This window comes from Pan paniscus, chromosome 7, assembly GCF_029289425.2.
Source record: "Pan paniscus chromosome 7, NHGRI_mPanPan1-v2.0_pri, whole genome shotgun sequence".
Classification (NCBI taxonomy): Eukaryota; Metazoa; Chordata; class Mammalia; order Primates; family Hominidae; genus Pan; species Pan paniscus.
The window spans coordinates 123,499,802-123,525,025 of NC_073256.2; the positions used below are offsets into that span (position 1 = coordinate 123,499,802).

A 25,224-nucleotide genomic window follows, 5' to 3' on the forward strand; every position below is an offset into this window, starting at 1 on the left:
CCTCCAGAATCATGATCCAAACAAATTTTTGTTTATTATGAATTGTCCAGTCTGTGGTATTTTGTTATAGCAATATAAAATGGACTAAGACAATATCTTACTCCTACTCTAGACAAAGAGCGTGTGCAGACAGGTGCTGAACAAATAACTTGAAAATATAAAAGTATAAAATATTATAGGTTGTAAGAAGTGTAACACAGATAGAATAAGAATGAACATTAGGAGAGTCAGCAAATCTACTCTGAGTGTATTCTCAGGAGAACAGCCTGGTAGCCTCTCTGGAAGAAAAGACTCATTAGAAATAACAGAAGGGAGAGGCTAAATCTCTTCCTTGCCTATTCTCATTTGCTTTTTCCTGACTATTGTTAAGATTGAATATCTTTTAATACATGTTGGCTGCCTCTCTTTCCTCTTCAAAGAATTGCATTACTATATTTTTTACCCATTTTTAATTACTTTTGCTTCAAAAATTCATAAAAGTGCATTATATAATTGGGATTTTAATCCTTTGAGTGTTATGGGTAGATTGCAAATATTTTTCTCAAGCTAACATTCATCTTTTGCTGTTGCTTATAGTGTCTTTTACTGTTATGTCTTTTTATTTATGTTTTAGGTAGTTAAGTGAGGTATGTTTCATTTTATTTTCTTGATAGCATCTGAGTTTCCCACTTCACAATGAAAAAGCTATCCAAAATGTGATAAATGAAATCTGCTAATTTTCTCTGACATTTATTTCATACTATAGGCCTAAACTTTTAATCCATCTGGAATTTATTTTTCATATCATATGAGATAGAGTCTACCTTTATTTTCTTCTAAATTAAGTGCCAGTTTTACCAGCACTTTTATTAAATAAAACAATCATTTTAATTCCTGCAGAATTAAAATGCTAACATTACTATATATTGAGTTTTCACTTACATTTGAAAATATATATTAACATTCTTTATTTTCCCTTCAACATGTTTGTTTCTTCCTAGCACTGATGCTAGTAAGAAAGATGCATTGTTAAGTTTATAGTGAAATTAATGAATTGCCACTAGTTTTTTAGTTAATTTTATTGGTAATTTTAGATTTCCTGACTGTATAATTATATCATCTGCAAATGCACATTTTTGTCTCTCCTTTTCTATTTAAAACCTTTTTCTTGTTTTATCACTGTGCTTGACATAATCACCTTCAATATTAAAACATAAATTTGGGTATTCCTTTCTCATTCCTGATTTTAATGGAAATTGCTTTATTATTTAGTATTGGTTATAATATTTGGTCTTACTTTTGACAAATAGTCTTTATTGTATTTCAATATTTTCCTATTTGTGTTTTTTTATAATTTAATTTTTTTTTAATTCAAGATAACGTATTGAGGAAAGGATAACTAATGTAACTATACTAACCAACTGAATTTAATCATGGATAATATTCTACTTTTTAGTCAATGTTTTTATTTGGAATATCTACTAAATTTTATTGAAGCCTTTTTATTATCAACTAATATAAACAATTCCACCTTCCTATAATTTGTGGATATATTTAATCATATTAATAATGATGATATATTTCTTAATGTGATCTCAAATTTATGGTCTTAGAATAAGCCCTATTTGACCATGTTGGATTACTCTCAACATACTGATGAATTTAATATGTGGATATGAGTTTTTACATATATATAAATGAATTTGATTGATGTTTTCTATACTAACTCATAATACATGAGTTAGTACATAATACTAACTCATAATACATGAGTTACTTCATAATACTAACTCATAATACATGAGTTACTACATAATACTAACTCATAATACATGAGTTACTATATACTACAAACTCATAAAAAGTGAGTTAGTACATAATACATATTTGTATTAAGCTTATGCTTCATACAATTTTATTCTATGTTTTAAAATCATTTAAACGTCATAGGAAGTGTATTCTCTTTAAAAGTTAGGTGGAGGGCAGTGGCTCATGCCTGTAATCTCAGCCCTTTGGGAGTCCGAGGCAGGCGGATCACTTGAGGTCAGGAGTTCCAGACCAGCCTGGCCAACATGGCGAAACCCCATCTGTACTAAAAATACAAAAATTAGCCAGATCAGGTAATCCCATGTAATCCCAGCTACTTGGGAGGCTGAGGCAAAGGAATCGCTTGAACCCGGGAAGTGGAGGTTGCAGTGAGCTGAGATCGCGCCACTGCACTCCAGCCTGGGTGACAGAGCAAGACTCCCTCTAAAAAAAAAAAAAAAAAAAAAAAAAAGTTAGGTCAATCTAATCACAAAACTAGCCCTTAAAATGGAGACTTTTCAATGATCTTTACAAACTCTTTAACAGTGATTGATCTATCTATTTAGACGTTCTGCCTCTCCTTGGGTCAACCTTTTGTAGTATTTATTTTAGTAGAAAAAAATCATTTTCTCTAGATCCTCACATTTCTTGCCATATATTATTTTAAAGTTATACAGAGTTGCATAAGATATCTCATAATTCTAAAATTACTTCTATATCTGTGATTATGTTTCCTCAGTCTTAATATAGAATAATTTTCTTTTTTCTTTTTTTGAGACAGAGTCTTGCTCTGTTGTCCAGGCTGGAGTGCAGTGGTGTGATCTCAGCTCACTGCAACCTCTACCTCCTGGGTTCAAGACATTCTCCTGCCTCAGCCTCCTGAGTAGCTGGGATTACAGGCGCCCACGACGGTGCCATGAAAATTTTTGTATTTTTACTGGAGAGGGGGCTTCATCATGTTGGCCAGGCTGGTCTCGAACTCCTGACCTCAAGTTATCTGCCTGCCTCGGCCTTCCACAGTGCTGGGATTACAGGCGTGAACCACCGCGCCCAGCCTGCTTTCTTTCTTTATTTCCTTAATCTGGATTGCCATAGTTTATCTTTTTGATTATACCTTTTAAAGTGTTGGCATTTGGCTTTATTTATTTTTTCTAATACTTTCACTTGTTTTTGAATTTTTTTTAACCTGGGCTTTAAAATAAAGTAAAATTTTTATTTCTGGGTTGGTAACAAGGTTCTTAATCAAAAACTAGTTTTTAGACTTAAAATATTGATGTTTCACTATGAAAGGAAAGGTCAAAGCCTCAAGGAGGAATCAGCTGTTTATTGAATATCTTCTATGTACATGATACCCAGTGGCACTAATCATTTCCAGCTTCCCTAGCAAAGCTGAAATATCTCAGTGAGGAAGGTGATAAATGAAAGGCACCTGTAGGCCTTCATAAATAACATATTAATTAATTAATTGAACTAGACATGTTTCAGCTCTTCACTGCAGGCCAGCTCTGTGAACTCCCAATACCTTTTTTGTAGCTTCTCGTGGTGTGGCTAGATTCTTTTATCCTACTAAATTTGAAATTGTGGAACATAGACAAAAGTAATCCCTAGTTATTAATGGCATAACAAATCCACAAATTCATGGAGACTTAAAGCAGGACCAAAGTAAAGTAGGCATCTCTTGTCTCTAAGATAATCTTGTCTCTTGTTTCTGTCTCTTTTCAAATAATTTATGTTGTACTCCCAGCAATTTTTTAAAGAATTTATTTTAGGAAATACTTCTGTTTAAACTCATGGCAACCATTGTGGTAGTCTGAAAAAGATGGCCTCCCAAATATATAGTCACCTTCTAATCCCTGAAACCCCTGAATATAATCTTATGTGTCAAAATAGTAATGTTATCTTATTTGGAAAAAGGGTCATTGCAAAAATGATTAAGTTAAGAATCTTGAGATGAAGATAATATTTTGCATCATTCTGGACCCTAAATGCCATAGTAGTGTCCTTAGGAGAGAGAGGCAAAGGGTGATACACACACAAACAAGACACACACATACAAGTGAAGTGAAGACAGAGGTAGAGACTGAAGTAATGTGGTCACAAGCCAAGGAACACCAAGGAATACCTGCAGTGATCAGAAGCTGTAAAAGTCAAGGTACAGATTCTTCTTTAGAGTATAGACACCTTGATGTTAGATTCTGGTCTCCGTAACTGTAGGACAATACATTTCTGTTGTTTTAAACCAAATTTGTAGTAATTTGTTATGGCAGCCCTAGAAAACTACTTGAACCACTTTATGTCTTAAATTCAAACTTTTTTATATGTCTAGGAGAAAGCCATGGGGTCTATTATAGTAATATTTTTTTATTCAGGATAAGAAATAAAATGCTTCTTCAATTCACGAAGATTTATTTTAAACAGTCATGTTTCAGTAACATAAAAGAAGGCCAAAGGCAAATCACAAAAATGATATTGCTCAAATCCTAAACCCTGGGGTACTGCCTTCTCAACTCCATATTGATTATCAACCAATAAAGCCAGTTTTCATTTAAATCAATTAGTGGATGAGCAGACAGGAGTCCCACTGATTTTTTTTTCTTTTGTTTTTTTATATATCCACAAGTTAAAGTGATACTGGATTGGAGAGAAATCATGAAATAGCAAAAGCCTACTGAAGTCAAATTTTATTTACCTATATCTTCTAATTTTTTATGCATGCTAAAAGTTAAAGTGTGTGTGTGTGTGTGTGTGTGTGTGCATGTGTGTGAGAGAGAGAGAGAGATTATGTGAATCAGGTTCTGTTATAGTAAGTACCAAGGAATTACCTTGTTTTGATTATAAGAGCCTGTTTAAACAATTATCACCAGATTCTCTATAGACCTCATCTTCAATATTTACAATAGTTTTGAAAAGTAAATTTTAGTTGTTTCATTTTGGAAATGAGGAAAATGAGAATTAGAGAGGTTAAATTACTTCCTGAAGGTCATAAAGCAAATAAGATATAAATTAAACTTTGCTTCTTAGCCTGTCTTAGCCTGTGTTCTTTCCATTACACGGCACTTCCTCCTAACTCTGAGACCTGCTATCACATATTGCTTTGAAAACAAAACAAAACAAACTTAGGATAGGGCTTGAGTCTCTTTGTCTTTTTCTTCCTCTTGCCTATCCTTTATTTTTTTTCCTTCTTCTCTTCCTCTTTCTACTTCTTTTCTTCTTCCTCATAGATAGGGTCTTTGAGATGGCCTGGAGATATAATAAAAATCATGTTTTCATAAAAAAATATATACTGAGATTCCATATCTGCGTTCAACATAGTAATAAAATTCATGTTAGCATCCAATTTTCTTGTGTTTTACCTATTGTGCTCTGCTGTATCTTGTTATTTTGTTCTAAAACTCTTATAAGTATTATATTTACTTAGTAAGATATTGAATCCTCTGATTTTGCCTCTATTTTTCATTCCCTGTCTCAGAAAATGGTATAAAATCTTTCCAATTGCTCAAGTTGCAAATCTCCAAATCATCAGCAACTGTACTCTCTCATGTCACCCAATCTCCTTTTGCACCATATACAGCTGCTTAACAAATTCTGTGTATTCTACCTGAAAATTACAATTCTTAAACTTTAACAGTGAAGGTAATAGATCTATTGAAAGTCTAATAAAAACTCATTCCCCAAAAAATACACACAAAAGTATATACAGTTTCAGGGAGTTCACAGACATCCCGGAACCCATCTTTAGGCCCTGGTCTTGAAAACCCTTCCCTGCTAAGTATTTTCTCCTTCATCCATCTCAGTTTTCCATCCCCACTCCAAGCTTTAGTTTTCTTCAACTTGCACTTGAGTTATAGTTTAGTCTCCCAATCGATTCTCCAACTCCTGTCTCCAATCTATTCATTAACCAGGAGCCAAGATAAACATTCTAAAATAGATATTTGAGCATGCCAAATCTTGTCAATGTGCCCTTCAGCTAGCTCAGGCTGGTTGGCAAGAGTTTCATATCTTCCCAGCTCACAGTTCAGTGATGTCCAGTTGGCAGCTTGAAGTCAGTCACAGTGGGAGTATTTACAGTATAAAAGTTGTCAAATGTGACAAATCAAGTTTTTAGGCAAGAAGTTAACCAGCACACCACTGCCTGTATTTTCAAAGGTTAGTGTTGGTCACTATCTAAAGTCCAAACTCTTTAGCACGTTAGACCTCTATCGTCTGGGCTTAAACTTGCTTTCTAGCTCCATATCTCACTATTCTCTGTGGCCTAGAAAACTTAAACTCCAACAACACCAAGCTACTCATAGTCGCTGAATACACAAAATGGTTTTCCACAATGTGCCAGTTATGATGCAAAGAAACTTTTTCATCAACAGCCAAATCTACTTTGTTCAAAGTCAATCTTAAATGTTGCCCTTTTTGTCAAGTCTTCTCTAAGACTCACATTCAAAATCAATCCCTACTCTGTGCTCCAATCCCAGTCCTTTACTCCTCTCATGACATTTAACAATTGTTTAATAAACATTTATTGAGTGCCCTCTAGGCACTGGCAATATATTTCTGTCTGTTATAAATTCATTGCAAATTACTTTGGGGCAAAGATTGCATTTTGTTTATTCTCCAGATTGACCCTTCATACTAAGTATAGAATTTTCCATTGTATATGTGATGTGCAATAAATGTTTGCTGAATTTAATCAAAATCCTCTATTGTTCCAATGCAATTTAATACCTCTTTTGACTTTTAACAGAGTCCTAGGTAGTGAGGCTAGAATGAATTCCATATATGAGTAGCATCTAACGTTCAGCAAAGTTGAAAATGGGTATCAACTATTAACAAAGCAGAATACAATATACCAGATACTTTCATCTTTAATGCACCCAAAGGAGTACTTCTGCATAATTAATTTCTTGTTCTGAAGGTTAATTTGCAACCTGCATTCATAATGTTATTTGACTGTATGCTGTGAACCCCTATGGAGAACAGTTACTGGTAAAACTACTTTTAGAAGCAGGCTTGAGGACCTATGATTTTGCCTAGCTTTGGTGGGTATTAGCTGAGCTAGATGTCACATCTTTCCTATGACTCATTCCTCACAGCAGTCAGGAAGAATGAATATTTCTATTCCTAAATTCCCAAAGAGGAAAGTAAGGAAAAGAAGACTGTGTGGTTTGTTCACATTTAGCATGAAATGTGAATAGCATATGCACTGACACAAAGCAACCAGACAGCATTTTAATTGCTCATCTAACCTCCAGAAAGAGTCACCATCTGCTGAAATTCTGAAGATTAAAACATATAAAACCTGACAGAAAACTGAAAGCACATAATAAACCACACAGCCTAGTCACAAATCTTGGAAAACATCCACAGTAAAATGTAATTTACCTACAACTAAGAAAAGTATAACACCACCAGTTAAAAGAGTGCTGGGAGGCATTTGTATGGGGATAGAACAAGAACTGAAAGAGCGTTTTAACCTTTGAAGGATAATGCACAATGAAAGCCTTCTTATCCATGGCTGAGGCAATGATCCTCCCACCTCCTAACCCCAAAATCCAACCTTGTTCCTGCAAAACCTCTATTTTTATTACTGAGATTAATTTCAATCAAATTATCAAAGGCTAGATGACATTGGACCATCTTCATAGAGCCAAGCTAGTCATCTCTGGAAATGCCAAAGTTTTGCCACAAATAAGTTGTTACTTTTTTTTTTTTTTTTTGAGATGGAGTTTTGCTCTTGTCACCTGGGCTGGAGTGCAATGGCATGATCTCGGCTCACTGCAACCTCCGCCTCATGGGTTCAGGCAATTCTCCTGCCTCAGCCTCATGAGTAGCTGGGATTACAGGCGCCCCCCACCACACCCAGCTAATTTTTGTATTTTTAGTAGAGATGGGGGTTTTACCATGTTCGCCAGGCTGGTCTCGAACTCCTGACCTCAGGTGATCCACCTGCCTGGCCTCCCAAAGTGCTGGGATTACAGGTGTGAGCCACTGCACCTGGCCCAGTTGTTACTTTAAGGTATATATTTAGAATCTCATTTTACAAGTAAAAAGTGTCAATACTAAAGCTGAACTCCATCCCCATGTACTTCTAGTTGCATAACATAGTTCTCAAAGTGTTTAAAGTCTACTAATGAAATATACATGAATGTATCAGTGGTTCCTCAAATCTTTTTTCTGCTCCATGAAATCATGATTGATTAGACAGTAATTAGATATAGTTGAAATTTCAGCTGAACCCTGCCTCAACTATAATCATCACTCAATAAATATTTATTAATGATAATAATAATAGCAGTTAGTACTCCTTGCAGCAGTCTAAGAGTTTTACATCATTAATCCTTTTAATCTTCAGCACATTCCTTTGAGGTCAGTGCCATCATCAGCCCCACTTTACATTTGAGGAAACTCGGCATCAAAAGTTGTTTTGTCTATTTTTGTGTTTGTGTTTTAGATGTGCTCAATATCACAGCCAGTAAGTATTAAAGCTGGGATTCCAACCTATGTGGCCTGGAGCCAGTGTCCACATACTTAACTACTATTTTAAACCTAAGGAAAAAAAGTTCTGTGAATTTTTAATAATAGAGGAGGTATGAAGATAGGGAAGCAGAGGTCAGAGGGATGTGACTGCTGGCTTTGAAAATGAAAGACAGCCACAGGCCAAGAAATAGGGGCAGCCTCTGGAAGCTTGAAGAAAATAAGGAATAGGTTGTTCCCTAGGTTCTCCAGAAGGAATGCAGCCCTGCCACAGCTTGATTCTAGACCCATAAGACCCAGGACAATGACTTCTGACCTCCAGAACTGTAACATAATAAATTTGTGTTGTGTGATGCCATTAAGTTTATGGTAATTTGTTACAGCAGTAACAGGAAACTAATAGAGACAGTCTTTTGGCTTCAGGTCTCATTTTATTTTTTATTTTATTTATTTATTTTATTTATTGAGACAGGGTATTGCTCTGTTGCCCAGGCTGGAGTGCAATGATGTGATCTCGGTTCACTGTGGCCTCAATCTCACAGACTTGGGCTTAAGTGATCCTCCCACCTCAGCCTCCTGAGTAGCTGGGACTACAGGCATGCACCACTGCACTTGGATAATTTTTTAATTTTTTGTACAGATGGGTTTTTTTCATGTTGCCCAGGCTGGTCTCCAGCTCTCATTTTAAGTGTCAACTCTGCAGATTTTCCCTCGTCCCTTGTATAAAAGTTTCTCCTCTTACTCTGTTGTATCACCAGAGATTTGTTGTTTTTTTCTCTTCAAAAACCGTAGTGCCATTTTAATTGTATAAACTACCCTAATGTTTCTCTTGCATTGAACTGCAAACTTCAGTAAGGAAACATGTCTGTTTGCACTTTGCCTAGCACAGTAAATGATATAAGGAGCACTCAATAAATATTCATTAAATGAGGGAAAGATTATATGAACAAGTTGAGTCTTGAAATACAGCAATCTTTAGATGAAGTTCTAGAACAGAAAAACACCAGGAAACAGAAAGTTGTCCAATGGGGAGAGAGATGAAAAAAAGGGGAATGCAAAGGCAAAGGCTGAAACTGTCGGAGAGGAGTCCCACTAAATATTCCTGACTTTGTTCTGCAAGCAAAATGATGCCATTCCAAGAGGTTCTTTTAAATGGGAGATTAAAGTTATTAAATTTGTTTTATTTTAAAAAAATCTTTCAATATCATAGAATATAGTTGGAAGGGAGCAAGACTAGAGGCATAAAAATCATTCTAAGATTTTTATATTAGTCCAGCTTGGAAATTCTGAGAGTATAAACCAAAGGTGATGAAAAGAAAGCAATTAATTTACACAAGAGAAAAGGAGTAACTATTTTTTTCTTTTAAACGGCATGCTGTTGGCAAAAATAAAAAAACACACGTTAATTTAACTAAATAATTGTATTAGTCTTTCAATTATTTTTTGGCTCAATAATTTGGATTTCCAGAGAACTTACGGTCATCAGAGTTCTAATGTTATTTTTTGATGTTATTTGGCGCAATCGTTTAGATTGCTAGGGAACTTTTATGGTCATCACAGTTCTAAGGATATTTTTAACATAAAACAACATTTCACAAACTTTAATCACTCAAAAACCAAGATTATAAATTTTGTTCCTCCAATGGAAATTTTGTTCCTCCAATGGAAATTTTGTTCCATTACCAGCAAAAATGAGAAAACCTAGATATTTTATATATATATATATATTTATACATATGTCATTCGAATGCTAACCATAGATGTATCATCTGTACTATTGCATATATAATATTTTTGTTATATTGTTTAATTTTTTTTATGGTTCATTTTATTTAAAGCAAGGTTAAAGCAGACATCCTAGGCAACACCAATGAAAACATAAGTGTGGTTGTATTTGCACATATCAAAATATATATTTAACTATTAAAATACATGGTATTTATTTTCCATCTAAAATCATTTCACCATGTCCCCTCTAGTGGTAAGTGACATATGAACAGCTAATCTGTATGAATATGCCTCTTTTAAAATGGAACAAATTGGTTTTACGAAAGAAGGTAAATAAGAGAAAACTATGAAAATTTTGGCTTCAATCCTACCCCACCAATGGTTGCTGTACAAACAGAAGTGAGTCAACTGAGTCTAACACACTCATGTGAGAAATAATAGTAGCAGTCAGTGAATCTAACACGTTGCTTTTATAACCGCTAATATTCTATGACTATGCCAGCTTCCAACTTTGCTTTATATTCCTCTAATGGAAATTGTTTTCCATTACCAGCAAAAATGAGAAAAAACAGAAATTTTAGAAATTTTTTAGTCATTAAACTGCTAGCTGGTCCTAAAGAGAATATTTTCTCTAGATAAAAATCGAAGTCTTCTACTATTTTCTGTGTAAGTTCTAGTTTCCAAACAAATTTCCAGGGTTTTTACTGTTGCTGTGTTGTTTTGCTGTGTTTTGTGGTCCTAGATGTATGGCTACAACAGGAGAAGCAACAACATATACAATTCACTATGGGATTTTAGGTTGTAAAGGGTAGGATATGATATTGCAAAATGAATGAGAATCCTCTTAAATCTGAGTAAACTAAAATTTATAAATCATATTTTTCAACATATTCCATCAAGTTAACACAATGTAAATATAATTTCAAATATTTTAATCATTAGTTTAAGATGTGAAATTGCAAATTTTATGTAAAACAAGTGGAAAGTTTGCTTTCATAATTCCTCCCTTCAGTGTAATTTTATCCCACTGGCATTTACTGAATATTCACACAATGAATTAACCGAATCAAATATGCCTTTATCAAACCATTGTATTATACTCAACTAATACGTAATTCAGCAAAATCTCATTTTCTGATTCTATTATTTTGGGATATGTAGTAGTTCAAACAGGTTGAGCTTTAATTTACCTTCCTAGATAATATCTTTTAGTTGCAAAGTTCCAATAGTGTAAACAAGGGAACTATTTAACCTGCTTAAAAGTTAAATTCTGCCAACTACTTAGAGAATTTATGAAAGAAAAATACTGCTTTAATTGCAGTATTTGCATATAAGCAAAGGGTTAGCTATTTAAAATATTTTTTGGCATCTATGCCCAGCTAATACCTTATGATTTGGTTCTATGCATAGATGTTTAAATGTATAAGAATTATAAATACTTACATACCTATAATTTAGAATATTTATGAACATAAATATACTTGGAAATATTTATACGTATATATATGCATATAAGTGTGTGTGTGTGTGTGTGTGTGTGCATACATATAGTCAGCCCTCTGTAGCACAGGTTCTGTATTCATAGCTTCAAACAATCACAGTAAAAAATATTTGATAAAAAAATGGGTGCTTGCATCTGTGCAAAACATGTAAAAACTTTTTTTCTTGTTATTAATCCCTAAACGGTACAGTAAAACAACTGCTTAACATAGCACTGACATTGTATTAGGTATTATAAGTACTCTAGAGATGATTTAAACTATACAAGGGGATGTTCACAGGTTGTATGCAAATAATACACCATTTCATATAAGGGACTTGAGCATCTGTGGATTTTGGTATCTGCCCAGTGGAAAGGGGCGTTAGGGTGGGGTAGGCTTGAAACCAACCCCCATGGATATGGAAGGATGACAGTGTATGTACATGTATAACTTATACAGTACTCTCCTAGGTACTCTACTTAATACAACTTTTTTTTGGTTTCTTACAGCTTAGATATTCACTATGAGAATTAATTCCATGTGATAATCCAAAGGCAGGTAAAATATATGAAAATATGTGAATATTATTTTACTGTATTATATCATAAATACATAGTTTTTAACTAGAAAGAGATATCCATGGGAATATAATTCTAAATGAAACATAGGAAAACCACAATATGAAATATTTATGAGATCAAAATGAAAGTAAAATGCTGATTCATACTTTCATATATATATTTTAATACCTTTATAAGTAAGAAGAAAATCTCATTAACTTTCATGAATTTATTTTTATATATCTTAGAAGCATGTTAAAAATTTGAAAAGGGTTGGGAAATTTTAAAATATATATAATACTTTAATATGTATTATTATGCGTGTGTTATATGGCATTATAAACATATATCACAAATGTAAAATTTCTCTTACTTCACATATGAGAATATACATTTCTCGGTTTATCATCCCTGTGGTCAAAACCCAGCCATGTCTAAACTATGAAAATCCAAATAGAACTGACTTTTCTTGCTATTTGTGACAGAATATTCTATCTAATCAACACTTTAAAGTTTCCACATCTATGTTAAGAATAAAAGTTTGTTCTTCACATAGGCAGATTTCAGAATTATGATTTAACTAACTCTCACCATTGTTGTTTCTCTCACTGCTTTTGAACTTTTTACAACTGAAATTTTTTATGACGCTCTAAAAATAGGCATTTATAGTATGTTGGATTCAGTAACTTGGGTTCCAGAATTTCAGCGAAGTAAACTAGAAATAAGAAATGGCTCTTAAATTCTGAAGTTAATTAAAATCTGCCTAAGCTTTTAGTAAATGAACTTATTCTACATATTAAAGGCTTAAAGAAAATAATGATGAAAATAACTTGAAATCTGAGTACAGATGAAGAATTTTTTTAAAGAAGATAAAACAAAGTTGACTAATTCAGCTATCTGAATAAACATCTGAAAGATCCATGATTAAGCAGCTTTTAATCCTCCTATTATTTAAAAATCTGATTAAGAGAGTGATTTGTAGTCACTGGAGAAAATTTGGAAACCACAAAAAATTATAATGGGAAATCATAATCACTTTCTGAATTGACGTATACATACATACATACATACATACAAATACTTTTTTTTACATAGCTAGGATCACAATATACACTGTACAAACATTGCCTTAAACATTTTATCACTATTATTTTTCTTGCCATTATATTTTCTTTGCTGACATAATTTTAATCTTTGTAGAATACAAATAGTATATCAAAAGGGTATTCTAAAATTTGTTTTTATCATTTTCTAAAGTTAGATTGTTTCCAATTTTACTAATTTTAATAACACTGTTGCCTAACATACTTGTAAAACTTTTTAACTGGAACATGGATTATATTTGAAATCTTTTTTCTTTTGGAAGGCCAAGGTGAGAGGATTGCTTGACACCAGGAGAGACCAGCCTGGGCAGCAAAAGACGACCCTGTCTCTATAAAAAATAAAAGTAAACATAGTCAAGTGCAGTGGTGCATACCTGTAGTTCCAGCTACTTCGGAGGCTGAGATGGGAGGATCATTTGAGCCCAGGAGATCGAGGCTGCAGTGAGCTATGATTGCACCACTGCACTGTAGCCTGGACAACAGAGAGACCCTGTCTAACATGAAATGAAATAAAATAATTTCAAAAATAATAAAAATAAAATAAAATTATTTTTCTTCTTTCCAACATCACTACCTCTATCCTTATCCAACTTACCTTTGAGTGGCCAAGGCTTTCAGGTCTGTAAACCAAGCAATCCACATTCACTGTTACCCACTACGATACAAATGCCACCTAACCAAATAGCCAGTGTCACCTTCTTAAAACACTAATAATATGGTGTTTCCTGCCATAATTAAGCCCTTTACAGACTGCTCATCGTTCTTGGGATAAAACCAAGCTTTTTTACATGTTAAAAACATGCCCATTTGCCCACCCCTCCAATCTCATCTGAAGCTGGGCTGCTCTTCCTTTACAAAGTTCCTATCATTCTAGAATTCTCATAATTCCTCCTTGGTGCCAATATGAATTCTCTCCCAACATGCAACCTGCTCATGTGCCATTCTATCTGGAACACTATTCTCCTCCCTCTTTACCTAGCCAATAGTTATATATTCTTTGTGTCTTATTTTAAATGTCACTTCCTCTGGGAAAGCACATTTTGTATGCCATTCTAGCTCCCTGAAGTTCTTCATAACACTTATCACAATGTATGAAATTATTTTTCTTTTAGAATATATTTTTTAATTTTATTTTTTATTAAAATATTATAGTTCTACACATTTATGTACATATTTTGATACATGCATACAGTGTGTAATGATCAAATCAATATAATTGGGTATTGATTGCTTCAAATATTTGTCTTTTTTTGTGTTGGGGACAGTCCAAATCTTGTCTTCTAGTTCTTTTGAAATATACAATAAATTAGTTAACTGTTGTCACCCTACTGTGCTATCGAACACTAGAATTTAGTCCTTCTAACTGTATTTTTATATCCATTAACCAACCTTTCTTCAACTCTACCCACCCTCTCCTTTCCCTGCTTTTGGTAATCACCGTTCTATTTACCACCTTTGTGAAATCAGTTGTTTCAGCTCCCACATATGAGTGAGAACATGCAACATTTGTCTTTCTGTGCCTGGCTTATTTCACTTAACCTCCTTCAGGTTTGTACATGTTGCTGCAAATAACAAGATTTTATTATTTTTTATGGCTGAATAATATTCCATCATTTGTCCTTTTTCTACACACCTTCCTGTGTTTCACTGTTGTCATTCAATAATACTACAGGATAGTCTCTAAGACAAGTATTCATTTTTTTATGGCCACATGATATTCCATGCTACAGATGAATGCTAATATACTCAATCATTTCTCCTGTAATCTCAGCACTCTGGGAGGCCAAGCTGGGCAGATCACATGAGGCCAGGAGTTCAAGACCAGCCTGGCCAATGTGGTGAAATCCCATCTCTAGTAAAAATACAAAAATTAGCCAGGCATGGTGGTGCCTGCCTGTAATCCCAGTTGATTGGGAAGCTAAGGTGGGAGAATTTTTTGAACCTAGGAAACAGAGCTTACAGTGAGCCATGCTTGCACCACTGCACTCCAGCCTGGGCAATAGAATGAATCCATCTCAAAAAAAAAATAAATTATTTATCTATTATTGAATATTAACTTTGTTCCCAGTTTTTAGCTACTCTGTACAATGATGAAATAAAAATCCTTACAGATATATACTTTATGTGCTGATGCTTTATCTCTAGTAGCTAGTATCCAAGGATTTATATACTACTTTTAAGAACACATGTATTTTATATTGTTATAGATGTGGTCAGATCAAGTTCTTTTAAAAGGCTGTAAAGTCTTATATTTCTACAAGTGATATATAAAATTCTATTTTCTTCATGTGCTGGCCAGAAATTATAAATATATTTACAGCGTAATGAGCATGAAACTATATATCATGGTTATTTAAACTTGCATTCCCCTTACTGTTAATGAAGCTGGAAATCTTCCTATGAATTTGTTGCCTATTTGGATTTATCCTTTCCTGTGTATTGCCTATCTACTAGATTGCCTATTTTCCTTTGCCTTGTTTTTCTTTGTCACTTTGTAAAATATTTTTGGTATATTATAGATATTAACTCTGTGTGCTATACATATTACATTGTCTTTTATTCCAGATCAAACATTTATGTATCAACATTGTAATATTTTGTATAAAAATTTCACATTTCAAATAGTCAAAGATGTTTATTCCTTCTTATACATCTCTGCTTTCTCTGTGCTGGTTAAGAAAGCATCTTTTTGATTTCACATGCATTTTTAATGTTTTTCACAAGATGTTTAATTTTTTTTATTATTATTCTTTAAGTTTTAGGGTACATGTGCACAATGTGCAGGTTAGTTACATATGTATACATGTGCCATGCTGGTGCGCTGCACCCACTAACTCGTCATCTAGCATTAGGTATATCTCCTAATGCTATCCCTCCCCCCTCCCCCCACCCCACAACAGTCCCCAGAGTGTGATGTTCCCCTTCCTGTGTCCATATGTTCTCATTGTTCAATTCCCACCTATGAGTGAGAATATGCAGTGTTTGGTTTTTTATTCTTGCAATAGTTTACTGAGAATGATAATGTTTTAATATTTTTCTCTTGAATTTAATGTTAATCTACATGTACTTTGTATGTGGTGTGAAATTTTTGTTCCCTATTATTTATTCCAAAATGAATAGACAGTTGGCCCAGCATTGCTTATTGAATAATTCATCTTTTTCCCACTAAATCAAAGTATTACTTTTGGCATGTGATAAATTCATGTACACAATTATATGGTCTATTTCTGCATTTTCTATTTTCTTCCATAACTTGTTTAGTTCTGTGTCAATATTATGTTGATGTGGTTATAAAGGCTTTGTTTTTTAGTATTATGATATCTTATTTTAAAAAGAGTCATACCATAATTTATATATTTGGCTATATTTTAATATTTAATACTATTTATATTTAAAGCTATTTAATCCAATTTCCTCTACTTACAAATAAAGTTGTTGGCACTCTACCAAGTTATAAATGTATGACACTTACAAATTAATTTCTGAAAAACTTAAATTTTGTGATACTGAGTCTCATCATTCCAGAACATTGCAGGTCCCCCAAATCTTCTGCCCTGATGAATAAATGACAGACAGCTGGGTTTGGATTTTTGTGTGGTAGTTCTTTTCTCCTAGTAATCTATAGTTTCTATTTCACTGGCTTTCATTTCAGTTGCGAATGGGATGTCCAACATGAATTTGATTATCTGTGCCTCTATAAACTACTTGTTTCTCTGAATGGATGCTTGCAAGCTTGGGAGTTTTACCAGAATTTGCCTAGGTGAGTGCATTTTCCCATCCATCCTGTCTGGAATTTATTAAGCCTTTTCAATTGGTAACTTGGACTTTCTTCAGCTCAGAAAAAAAAAAAAAAACAACTTCAAGATAGTTATTTCCTTTCTTGTATCTGTTCCATTCTCCTCCTGCAATCTCTATTTTTCACTTTTTAATTCTCTCACATCTATCCACTAACTCTCTTATGGTTTCCATTTTATATCTTTAATCTATACTTGCCTCTGTGCTTTGGAATATTTTTTTAAACTTGATGTTCAGGCTAATAATTCAGGTTTTAGCAGAAATCCTTCTCTCCTTCATTTATATACTGAATTGTAGAGTTGTGAAAACAATGTTTTGATCCAAAAAGTGTCCTTATTTTTCTCTTCATTTTTTGTCCCTTCCAGATGCTCTCATTTCACTAGGGATGGGTTCTATTTGCTCTAATTGATCTCCCTTTTCCTGGCTTTTGTCCCTATAGATGAGTGGCTGTTTCTCTGTATCTGTTCATTAGGGCTCTGCCAACATAAAAGCTCCCTAAGTGGCAGCATTCTCATAAGCAGTGGGAGGAAAAGTGTCCCATCCCCATGTGCTAATGGTACATAAGCCAGTTCACTGCTGACTTCCAGGAAGACTCCTTGTTCTTGGGTGTTCCTGTCCTCTCCAAACTTGAGGGTACTCAGTCGTCCATTCAGCTGCTAGTTGCCTCATGCCTTCAAGGAGACTTGGCAAGTTATTCTGCAGCTAGTGAGAACCTTCTACATGAGTGGTTACACATCTCTGAAGGCCAAGCTCTTACAGGATCCACTGCTCTCTGATCTTACACTGAGGCTGTCATGGTTATCTCCAGCTGCATTCCAGGCCTTAGGGAAAACATCCCGATACCAGTTTTCTCCACTAGGATGCCGACAACGCTCATAGCATCAACTTTACACATCTACTTATAGGACCCTGGAGCCATTTGTATCAGTAGAGACAAGTAACCTGGATTTAGATTATAGAAATAGGGGAATGGGAAGAAAGTTGTGTTTGGGTAACCATATTCTCAGAATACCCCACCTGAATATTTTTCAAAGTCTGTCTTTTTCTCTAGATGTTCTATGGTCCAAGCAGGCATGGACCCTCTCTGTGTTTTACTCAGCACTGTATATCCAGGCCCTCACACAAGACCTGAAACAAATAAAATAAAGCCCTCATTAACTGTGTATAGAATGAATGAATGTTTGTGATATTAATCTCCAAATAATATTTTTCAATTAGGTAGTCAGAGCTATATCCATTTTCCTTCATTATTCTTTACACTGCATTTATGCTTAAAAAGATGCTTCCAAACCAGACACTTGCTGAACCTTTACACATAGATTCATCAGAACTTTCCCACATTTCTCTTAAGATCAATCTAGAGCTTTACTCATCTTAATGACTCATTGACTTCCCTTGGGCCCATCAAAGATGTGCTAGCGCTTCCTTGTTCAGCCAGCATATTTTCCCCTCAGAAAAGGACATGCCTGCATTTATCTCAGGAGCAATACGAATTCAGTCTTCCCATAAAACTAAATAGCCCTCAGGAAGCCATATAGTTAGAGCCAGATGAGCAATGTATGACCATGTTTTGTTTGTTTGTTTCGTTGGTTGGGTTTTTTATTTTTTTGCAAAATAATGAAAAGGCGCACTAGAGAATGTTTTTATGTTGTTTTCACTAGGGAACTTGAGACTATTAACTGTTTTGCCAGTGAAGAACAGGTGCAGATCCAATGATCAGGTGACGCAGTTGCCTTGACAGAGGATAATTATTCTTGCCCATAAGAGATAGACCCAAAGGTAAAAATCACAATATGTTCTGGATTATTTTTACCAGTAACTTTCCACATATGTTAAAGAAAAAATCTTATACAGTAGGGTAACTATAGCTAATAACAATGTATTGTATATTTAAAGATAGCTAAAAGAGAGGATTTTGAATATTATCACCAAAAGAAATAATAAATAATAAATGTGTAAAGTTTAAACCGTCTTTAATATTTTGAGTAGCAAAGGTAGAGTTGGCTAGGAAAGCAGCAGTCCCCACATGAAAACTGAGGTTTTTAGAGATATTTTTGCACATAATCTGGAAGTTCTGTATCGTATCTGTTATGTTGGCCTTCTGGCTGATTTTTGTAGCCAGCTTTTTATTGGCTTTTTTTCGCATTTTTATCAATTAATTTTTAATTAATTTACTTGTTTTAGAAGTATCTCTACCTTGCACAACCTCATTTTCTCTTTTATTTATAAATTATCTACCACATAAGCCAATCAACCCTACCAGCTAGCTAAATACACCTAACATAGATCCCCCTCCATCTTCAGAAGCCCCCATACTACATCTTACCCTCTTCTTTGCACTGGAAATTATTAGAGGGTACCATTATGACTGGTACTTCATCCCAGCAGGGCAAAGAGAAAAGTATGACTATCATGCACCTGATAGTCAGTAAATTATTTCTTTGTTGGAAATAATTCTAGAGTAGTCATGTGAGAATATAAATTATTACTAATGCTTTCTTCTTCAGTTAATAAGCAGATGTTTCCAATAATCACTAACTATAATGTATTGAGAGGATAGAACAACATAGGGGAATTGGCCCCTGACATCAAATAACTTACAGTCTAGATGAGGAGATTTAGAAACCATAAAGTGTCTAGATTTTACATCAATTCACAATTATTGTACACTCTATGTATATACTGAATAATACTATGTCTATTTGATGTATACACATATACAGTATATATTGTATTTAAATAATATCTGTGTTATTTATCAAGCACTTATAGCACCCAGCACATACATGAATCTATGCTCTCCAGTCCATTGCAATAACATAGATCCCTAAATCCCATTATGCAGAAGAAAAAGTTTCTATATTTGATACGGGGAAATTTCCAGTTTGAAAAATAAGAAATAAAAACCTTCTTGAATCTTTCCATGAATATTTACTGAATGTTTACAGTGCACAAAGCTCTATCCTAGTGCTGGGAAGCAGAATAACAAATAACAAAATAGACAAGGTCCTTGCTATCATGCATATTACATTCTACTTTAAGGAGGCCAGATGGATGGAAAGATGATAGATAGATAGAGAGATAGATAGATAATCACAATAAACAATAAAGATAAATTTTTTAAAGGCAGCAAGAAAGATGGGGACTGGGTACAAGAAGAAACTCATTTTAGAAAAGAGTTCTAAGCTTAGACCTGAATAAAGTGAATGGATTCTGCCATGAAAGAATAAGAGAGAGGACTCTGAAATAAGTATGAGCTTATCATGTCTCAAAAGCAGATAGAGGGTCAATATCATGAGAGAACAGTGAACCAGTAAAGTGATGATAGAGGAGCAACAAATGAGAAGTGAGTATAGACAGAAGCCTGGACTGCTTCACGTAGGGTCCTGAAAGCCCTGATTAGGAATTGTAATTTTATTCCAAGCACACTCGAAAGCCATTAGAAGGTTTTATCAAGGAAGTTTTATCTCTGCAAAAGAAACTCTTCTGAATTTTACTGTTCCCCAGGCAGTGATGCAGGGATCCAGGCTCCTTCTATTTTATGCCTTGCTATGTTAAACTAGTGGATTCCTAGCTTACTTTAGAAGGAAAAAGAACCTGGAAGATCACTCAAGGAAAGTTTTATATGAGCCAGGCCTGTGAGGGTTATAATCTTTCTACTCATATTTCATCAGCTAGTGTTCCATGCTATGCCCATCCCTAACTGCAAGGGAAACTGAAAAATATTGCCTAACTCTGAGTTCAGTAAAAAGAGGAAACAGGCTTAGTAATTAGTTAGCTGTATTTAACTGTAAAAGTCAAACTTCAATTCCTGACTTCTACTAATCGAGTCCTATGTATAAACCCGAGCTTCTTCAGGATTGGCTATTCAAAATTCCAATTTCCTCTAGAGTTTTCATTTAATTCATCTAATTCCCACAAATGGAGTGTCTTACTACTCCCATATTAAGTTCTATAACTACTAAAGTACTTTTCCTGGTGGTATCATTACAAACTGTGCCAGAGACTCTACTTCTCTCTCAATATCCATTCTCTCCTTCTTTTACAGTAACTTAACACCCAAAATTCAGCCTTGGGCATGGTTACATGGACTAAAGACATTTTCCAGATTCACATGTGACTAGTTTATCTATGTGACTAGGTTTTGGCAAATAAAACATAACAAAGGATGTATTTGCAACTTCCAGGAAGTGCCTTTAGCCTCCTTGCTGTTGGCTGGAATACAGAGATAATGGCTGGAGCTGGAGTAAACATCTTGACCACAACCTGGAATACATGCTACACATGGCAGAACAAGAGGTAACCAAGGAACTTGAAACCTTGATGATTTTCGAGCTGCCACACTTGAGCTTGCCTGCATTCATGTGAGAGAAAATCTAATTTCTATCTAATTAAGTCATTGTTATCTTAAGGTTTCTGTTACTTGCTCCCGAAGTAATTCTTGGCAATACACTAACTTTGTGCCACATTCCATACTAGGTGCTTTATATACATTATGTAATAATTTGATGAATACAACAACTCAAAAGATATCATTTTACCCACTTCACAGGTAACAAAACTGAGGCTCAGAGAAGTCAAATTATAGCTTACATTGAGTAAGTGGTGTAAATGGCATTACAAAATAGGCATGTACATCTTGCAGCAAGTGTTCTCAAACCACATGCCATATCATCACTCACAGAATATAATCTACTCCAGGCTTTAGGCTCAATCTAACCCAAAGTCAGAGATCCACTACCTGGAGGCATTATAACAACCTCTTCTACCACAATTTGCCATTAGTACTTCTCTAATTTTGTATCCTCTTCCAGTACTTGGGTTCATGCCTTGTTCCTAATAGTTAATTCTTGCACTGAACTCCAGTTTCAGTAAGTGCGCTTCTGGTTCTTTTTACAAAGCCTGTATATCCCTACCTTGTAATCTTATCCACTGCTCCAACTTCCCTCAATTCTTAAATGGTGGATCCAATATGCTGCTCCTCAATCTTAGTTTTATGGTTGAATCTCTAATAACTGCAAAAATCTCTGACATGGATCACTTGTCTACCATGCTATCTTCTTGCTTTCATCAAGTCAAGCCCTGAGTGCTTTCCATAATCATAGCTATAGAGAACAATGAAGTAGGTCACAGAGTGTAGTGATAAATATCTCAGAATCTATCATTGGCTGTTTTGCACTCAAACATCAACTTTAGCACTAACTACCTTGTTACCTGGGAGCTTTGCCTAACCTGTCCAAGCTTTAGTTCCTTCTTCCATAAAATGGGGAGAGGAGGAAGAAGAAGATGATGAAGAAGAGGATGCAGAAGAAACTCCTAGACTTTCCATGTTAGTTACATGAGGTAATTTGAGTCATGCAGGTAAAGCTGGTACATATAATTATGAGGAAATACCAGTTGTTGTAATCATGATAACCATTATCAGTGTTTCCTTATTGACTTCCTAGGCTGTCAGATTTTTCACAAAAACAGCCTTAAGTCTAGTAATTTGTCTGTTTGTCTTTTTCCACTAATAGATTGAAAGCTCCCTAAGGGAAAGTACTGTCTTATTCATTGTTATTTCCCCTAAAATGTAATGGGTGCACAAATAAATTTGCTGACTTGTTGAAGACCATAAAGTCAAAAGGTCTAATTTTAAAGATAAAAAGTCGAAGTTTCAATCAAGTAAATATTCTGACCAAGTCAACAGAACTAATTAATGGTGAAATTAGAACCAAAACTTTGTCATACCGTATCTCTTTGCCTCATCTCATTTATGTTTATTACCTGAATTTTTCAAAGCCAAGATCGAATCTACCTTTCTTTAAATGCCTCTTTCTGGAGTTAATCATTTCTCACCTGCTTCTTCTGAACCTGATTCACAACTATATCATATTCTCTTAGATTGCTTTTTAATTTTCATATTGAGTCTCTCTGTTACTTGTGAAGTCATGGATGTCCCAGTGACTTACTCAACTATTTATTACTTCTATAACATCTGATGCAGTTCCTAAAGCGTGGAAGGTGACAAGTGATGTGTGCTGAATATAATTAGAGAGAGTAAGACCCATCAACACTTTTCTAAATACTGTGTATACTGACTAGTCCCATTTTATGAAATGCACATATATTGTAGTAAAATTTCACTTGGGTGCTTCTCATAACCCACAAAAGTTCAACTCCTCCAGCTTTAAAGAGTCTTAACCCACCATCCTCTATCCCAGGATATAAAACACCACTACCACCCTTCCTGTTGCTTTGTAATAATCAAGGAACTACATTCCAGTTAGACACAACTATCCTAAGTTTCTCAGTTGAGCTCTTGGAATCTATGAGCAAATTATTGGGCACTCATACTTATATATTCCCAGGGGGTTCAAAACCCCAATCAGTCAGCTGACTGTCTGAGAATCACTGCTTAAGGGTTGGCATTTGGAAAGTTCAACACTTTTCAGAACTTGTGCTCACACCAAATACATACATATTAAAGGTGTCTAAGGTGGAGTGGGAAAAAAGAGAGAGCAGTCTATTGAAGAATGGTAAGATGATAGAGAAAGAAACATTCATATATATTTTACAGCAAGTCCTTTTAATTATCTAATGTTTAATATTTTAATGCCAGAATATATTATTGAAAAGCTTATAAATATGCATACATTGGAGATGAGAGATCAAAATTTTTTACTGATAAAATATACTTTCAAATTTGTAAACTACCTGCCCTATTACTGTATAGAGCTTTCTCTTTGAAGTAAAAGAAGCTATTTTCACCTTCTTCTTTGTATGTGTCAGTGTTTCTTTTTTCTTTCCATTTATCTTTTAATGTATGACTCTGTTCTCATTGATTGTCTAAGCAATCTAATCTTGGATCCAGAACTGAAAGGCTTAGATCTGGAATTTGCTTCAGACTTATTATCTCTATGCTGCAAAGTCTGATTCACCATTTGGATGTGTTTGCTTTCTTTAAGTTTGAGAGTAACAGGGAAATAAAGAAAAGTTAAAGAAAGCTCAGGAAAGGGAGGAAAAGAAGGGAAGGGAATGGGAAAAGAAAAAGAAAGAGGAAGGAAGCAAGGAAGGAAAGAGAAAGATTTATGGAGAGACCGAGAAGAGGAAACAGGAGAGGAGGGGAGGAGGGAAAAGGAGAGGAAGAAATTTAAAAGAAGAGATGCTATATGTTATGCTACCAATCATCTTCCTATTGCTCTTCAGCATTAGAGAAGATGAGAAGTCTGATTATCATGGTGAAACAAGCTTCCAAGCAGAATTAGAAAAGTAATCAATGACAAGACAAGTACTATCGATTTCTACTACTCCTCCCCTCCCCCTTGCAAACAGATGAAACCCAGCAACTCAGTTGTCAATGGCAAAGCCTCTTATAAGCACTGAACACTATAATGATGAAAGAAAACCATGCTAAATGATAGGATTAAAGGCTTTTTAAAGTGTAATGTATTTTATAAAAATAGATGAATATTGACTCACTCATTACCTTTAGTATGGTAGAGAACTAATTACTAATGGGTGCCTAAATGTCATGTTAATGACATAAGTAAATACCACAACTTCTTTCCCTACCAAGAGTTCTCCATGTGTCATAGATACTATCCAGTTATTAAATATTGGTTTACTTCTTCTTTAACCCTGAGTCAAAATTTAAAACAGATTTTTAAGTATAGAGAATGCTAGAACACACAAAAATATTAATCTCTGGAATGCAATATTTTTTGTTCCTAATCCCAAGTTAGATGCTAAGTTAATATTAAGTAAATGGTTTTGGCTTTCCAGGTTGTAGTTATGCTAAATAAGTATACGTAGAACATATATTTTCAACTTAACAATTACATGCACAAAGTTGTCACTCCATAGCTACTATTCCGCTTCCCTCTGCAGCTGACCTTCAAAGCATTGATGATCTTAGGTAGGATGCTGAGACCACACATGCAAGAGTAAAAGTGAAGACAGAGGGTGTTAACCAATTTGTATTTTGAGAGGGATGATGAAGAACCCTTAGCTCTTTTTTGAGGCCTAGAGCTAGTTTCTATTTGTTTTCTGGTCAAATAAACTTCCTCACATTTTTCTCTAATCTAGTAGGTTACCTTTTTGCTAATAATCATGCCTATGAATATTCCCTTTCAGGGCATTTGCAGAGGAGGAGATGCCTATGTGGCCACCTCCTAGTTGAGATCCGTAATGTAACTTCCACATTTTAGGTTAGTTCCTGAGCATTTAGAAAAAAATATATTTCTCACCCTTTTTTACAGCCAGGTATGGCCATGTGACTAAATTCTGGCGGCATGACTAAATTTTGGCAAAAAATTCTTGTGGTAA

At 34.5% G+C, this 25,224-nt stretch overlaps 1 long non-coding RNA gene across 2 annotated transcripts; it reads right to left on the reverse strand.

The window, feature by feature from the left end:
• Window positions 1-3,907: 3,907 nt before the first annotated feature.
• On the reverse strand, window positions 3,908-14,319 carry LOC117981484 (uncharacterized). 2 transcript variants are annotated; one of them, XR_010113005.1, is made up of 4 exons: window positions 13,718-14,319; window positions 13,497-13,616; window positions 4,902-5,025; window positions 3,908-3,993 (listed from the first exon to the last, which is right to left on the reverse strand). It is a non-coding gene; the product is annotated as an uncharacterized LOC117981484 (long non-coding RNA). The 2 variants fall into 2 exon arrangements; XR_008626470.2 differs by lacking the exon at window positions 3,908-3,993 and having other exon boundaries at window positions 4,013-5,025.
• Between the last annotated feature and the right edge of the window lie 10,905 nt (window positions 14,320-25,224).